This window comes from Lepus europaeus, chromosome 4 (genome assembly GCF_033115175.1).
Source record: "Lepus europaeus isolate LE1 chromosome 4, mLepTim1.pri, whole genome shotgun sequence".
In the NCBI taxonomy this organism is placed as follows: Eukaryota; Metazoa; Chordata; class Mammalia; order Lagomorpha; family Leporidae; genus Lepus; species Lepus europaeus.
The window spans coordinates 151,333,673-151,339,147 of NC_084830.1; positions in this window are offsets into that span (position 1 = coordinate 151,333,673).

Consider the following 5,475-nt stretch of genomic DNA (forward strand, 5'->3'; position numbering starts at 1 on the left):
ACCTGGAAAAATCCATCCTCCTCCATGGTCCCACCTTTGTGAATATAACGGATGGGCTTAATCCAGAAAAATGAAAAACTTTTCCCATTCTGAGTCCATTTCCTGCCTGTCTAGGGAAAACAAAACTTTCCCTGAGGAAATAATATAAATGCACTTGAATACCCTTAGAAGGTTCAGGCACAAATTATTGCTCCATGTTTCCTTTCATTCACATTTAAGAAACGTGAATGGAGTCATGGAAAACATATAGATTTGAGTTAGGACACGTTTTCCAGTCCTGCGTCACTGTGTTCTCCCTTCCTGAGTTTCAATTTCCTTGTCAGTAAAATGAGACTGATAAAAACACATGCCCTCCCCACCTTACAGTGATTGCGAAAGGTCAAATACATGAAAGCCCTTGAGCTTCTACACAGGGTAACACAAATGTACAGCGAGCACTATGATCACGGTAAGGTCCCACCACGGGTCTCCTCAATGCCTTCAGTCCCCACCTTCCTTCTCTGAGCCCATCAGATGGTGGCACTTCATTTCCTTACACACAGACACTAGCAATCTTGTGTTATGACAAGTGAGAGGAGGTTGCAGGCCATTCACTTTGAAGGAGTTAACAATGGTCTTGTTCCAGTAAGTCTTTCGGGAAAATCCACAGGACACACAATGCCTATCTCACCCCACGGTGTTTTCAGGACAAAGAGGGAGGCGTGAGTCAAGTCCTCAGAGAAAAGTTTGATTTCCTCACCAGTAAAGGTTTAAACCTCAACAGCATTAGTATCTGTAAAATGCCATTTCTGTTGGTTACACCCAGTAAGTAAAACAATAGGAAATCCCACATCCATAGCTCCCTATACACATACACACACACACACACACATATATATATATGGTCTCTTTATAATATATGGGATCTCAAGCTGTACTAATTTATTCTACAATTACTTCTATTTTCCAGCATTTTCACTTGGCTCTTATACTACATAATTAATGGTGTTTACACAGAAAGGTTGTTTAACTAATGTAAACGACATAAGTGGATTACTGAGCAAGTCTTCAAACAAATAAACATTTTCCTCCTTCTAAAATGTTCTTCGCTCTCCTCTGAATGTCTGGCACGAGAGCAGAGTTTTGAAAATGTCAAAGAGGGTATAGAAATCAGGCTCCTGAGGGCCACTCTCCCCTGATGAGACAGGCTTGTAATTCTGTTTCCTGCAATGGCTGGCCTAGGGGCAGTCAACACTGACCCCACTGATCCAATCGCATCCCAGGCTCAGAAGCCTGTCTTTTCTTTGGGAGGTTGCCACTGTTTTTCTCCAGGACCTTAAACATAATACAGAATCCAGCCCTTACAGATCATTTCCTGCAGAGTTTGCAGTCCTGGGGTTGAGAGACTCATGAGATAAACAAATATCCCCATAATAAGAACTCAAGAAACACCAGGAAGAAAACCTACAAGGTTTCTGAACACTTGCACCATCACAATTATGTCACTCAACTGTGGCGAATACCAGGACTGTATCTCCCAGTCAAAGCCCCCATTGCATGTTCTTTGAGTGGCAGCTCAGAGCTGGGCTACTATGAAACACAGCCAGCATGGCAGTTACTCCTGCCAAGACACGTTATTTTTCTAAGGCATCTGAAGGGCCGGCATTGACATCAAAGGCTGTTTTTTTATTCTTACTCTCCGAGAGGAAAATCAAGGAGCCAGCAGTCAAGGTGCCTCCTGCAGCATTCATCCGCCCGTCCTGGGGATGCCTTAGGTGGGGAACCTTTCTCTGGGGCATTTCTGGAAGAACAGGATGTGTCCTCTAAAGCACCCCTTGAAGTTATCCCAGGAGTCACTGCCAAACTGGATCTGTGGACTTTAACTGGAGAGGCCTCATCCTCAGAGCTGACCACTGAGCTCACAGGGCATTGGGATCTAAGAGAACTCAGTCTATCTGAGTTCTGAAGGAACATTCTAGAATACAGAGATCCCTGTAACAGCCCTGTCCAGATTCCCAGGGAACAGCCCAAAGTTGGAGTCCAGAAGGTGATGTAGTCAAACGCCACTGAGAAGCATGTTTTGAGTGGGCAAAAATCATATAAGACCCAGTGCTCCTTTGAAGCATATTAAAAGGTGTGCCCATTCCACACATAATAATTTTACTATAAAGGAATTTTTTAGAATTTTGCTTTTGAAAGTATTGGCTAAAGTATCCAACTTACAATTCGCTGTGATTTCTTTTTTTTTTTTTTTTTTTTTGACAGGCAGAGTGGACAGTGAGAGAGAGAGACAGAAAGGTCTTCCTTTGGTTCACCCTCCAATGGCCACCGCAGCTGGCGCACTGCGGCCAGCGCACCACGCTGATCCAAAGGCAGGAGCCAGGTGCTTCTCCTGGTCTCCCTGCTGCACTCACGGGCCACAGCAAAGAGCTGGCCTGGAAGAGGGGCAACCGGGACAGAATCCGGCTCCCCGACCTGGACTAGAACCTGGTGTGCCGGTGCCACAGGCGGAGGATTAGCCTATTGAGCCGCGGTGCCGGCCACACTGTGATTTCTTGACACCCTATATATTCAGAAACTACCTTGGTGAGAGCATCTCAACTAAAAACTTGTGTTTTTGTTGTTGTTTTTCCAGAGTAAGGGAGAAGGGTTAGTGGGGGGGGCAGGGGGTAGAAATCTGACAGGCTGTCTCCCTGTGCATGAGAGAACAACAACCTGTACTAGGAAAACAGGTCTTATATAGCTTTGCAGTGGTAAAGAAGTGGGAGCAGCAAATTCCATTAGGATGGAGGTGGGGCTGATGCTTTGTGATTGGGCCATTTGGGTACCTGAATTCTAGTAAGCCAGGCTGGGCTTAGGAAGATGGTACCATTTTACTAACATTTCCCCCTTTTGTTTTTTATAAAGCAAGTGCTGTATGAGATTGCATTGGCTCCAAAAGTCCAGGCGGGGTGGAAAGACAATGATCTATCTTCTAGAGCTGCTTCCTGTCGACATGGGCCAATGAGTTACTCTCTGCTGGCATGGGGCAATGTTTAAAGTTGTGGTGTCCTGGGTGGGGAGCCGAGTATATCCCTGTAGTAGTAGCATTTGGTTGACCACCTGGTTGGTGAAGGCTTTGGTTTGTTCCATTATCACCACTTGTAAACACTGCTAGTGAGATGATTTGACTTTGGAGACCTCACTTGGCATCAGCTGGGGTCTCAATGGACCTAGTAACCTCCTCTTGTAGCTGTTGGACTTGTTTTGGAGTCAGTTGGTCGAGTTAACATTGTGGCCCAAAGCTGTTCCTGAAATCACTACTGAGGAGAGGGAGGCTGTGAAGCCGATCCTAATGAAGACTGGGAGAAGGGCTGCTTGTCTCTTGTGGGTACGGGGGTTTGCCTGTAGAAAAAATTCTAAACAATCATACATTAAATGAGGGGAGAGGACCATCAATCCATATGGCTGGGAGTGGAGCAAACCAGTTTTAAATGTAACAAAGTTGTTATGAGCATTAGGCCTAGCCATTAATGAAGTCAACAGTGTTCCATTTTCTGACCACTGAGGAAATGCTTATTAATTTTCTTCTTTTATTTTGAAAACATTTTTCCTGGTCAGACTATAGACATTTTTCCCAGGTGAAAATCCTATGCCTAGCACTGTGAGACCTGGACATAGAGGCTAAACTGATCCTGTGAGCTCCGGGCACTCAGACTGGTGCCCACACAACGACTAGGCATTGACCACAGTGAATTCTCAGGGGTTTCCAGCTATTTCACGAGACTCCCACTCCGAACTGAAATAATAATTTGGAGGTTCCAATTCTTGTGCCACTACTCAAGAACCCAAGAGATTCTTACTAATTAAACTCATGTTCTGGAAATTTGGTCCCTGAGAGAAATTCACCCCTACCCAAAGCTAAAAAGCATTCATTGTCATGGATGCCTTTGGTAAAGCTATTCTTTTTCCTTCATCGTGTGAAATCAGGTTTCATAAATTCAATTTATTTTAAGAAGTTTCATTTTTCTTCAAGAAATGAGATTTGGAAGCTGATCTGGAATTTACATTTCTATGGAGCTTTTTCATCTCTTCACAAAACTTAAGTTATGCAGGCTCCACCAAGGTGTGTATAACCAGATCCAAGATTACTTCCTTAAAGATAATCTATCTGCAATTGTTAGGTGGAGTGCACTTTACTGAATGATTTTTTTTTTCTTCAGAAAGATCAAGTCTTATCAGAGTGCATCAACTCAAAAATAACCATAGGAAGTCTGTCGGCAGTCACAAAATCCCCTCTAAGCTATCAGCAAACGCTGAAGTGATAAAGTATGAACTTGAAAATTCTACTTTCTAAATGTGTCCTCTAGCAGTATCACATAATCAGCGGGGTTTGTTTAAAGGATTCATTCCTGACCTTGGTTTGCTTTACCGCTTTCTTTAAAATCACTGAATACACATTGACTGCATAGTGGTAAGCTCATGGATACCAGCATGAGAGCCTGAGAATTCAACTCTGCCATCTCCTAGCTGTGAGAACATGGGCAAGTTATCAAGCCTCCATTACTCCGTCTGCAAGATGGCAGTAATAATATTTAATGGGATTTCCTTCAGGAGTAAACAAGTTAATGAGTGTAAAGCTTTGGGTGACCAGTCCATGAATGTCAGCTTTGAGTACTGCTACCATCATGTTGCTCCATCAGTTCCTCACTATGACCCGACAACCATTCCAGCAGTACACCTAGAGCCTGGACTACTCAGTGGCCGCCTGACCTCCCCACTTGGCTGCTCCTGCCTGTCCTAAACTGTTGTGTCTCCTTCGCAAAGCTGACAGACCCTTTCAGAAGGAAAAACAATCACTTCGATTCCATTCCTCCATGGAACAGAGGAAAGACTAAACCCGAAATACCTGCAGCTGGCCTCAGAGAGTCACTGCGGCCTGGCTGTGTCTCCCTGCCTGTGTGCCACCCCTTTCTCCATTCCCTCCGTGCCCGGGGCCACACCAGTCCCCTGCAGCGGTATGCACCCTTCCTTCGGCCTGCAGGACTCTCCCTGGGCCTCCACTCCCAACCCCAAAGCTGTCTGCGATCAGATCACACTCCTGGCCTTTCACGGCCCCCGAGGCCTCCCCAGCAAAGGACCATGTTCTACGGCCTGACAGCGATTTTTCAAAAAGCAAACAAGCAACCCAACCAGTGTGGGGAAGGTACTGCCGCCAGCTTTGCTCCCCACAACCTAGTACAGCCCGGACCCAGACGAGCAGGGCAATAAATATCAAACGACGAATGCAGGCATGCGGGAGCGGGAGATGGCGGGACCGCACGCACAGCCCCCTGTTGGCTCCCAGCCCTTCCGGCTCCTTAAGTGGCTCTCAGCGGGACCCCTTTTCCCTGGCCAGTTTGTTTTTCTACAGTTTGGCTCCGGTTCTGGGAACGCACCACAGAAAGGACACCAGCGGCCCGGCGGCGGGCGCGGGCGGAAGCGCGGACCGGGGCGGAAGTGCGCGCGGGGCGGAAG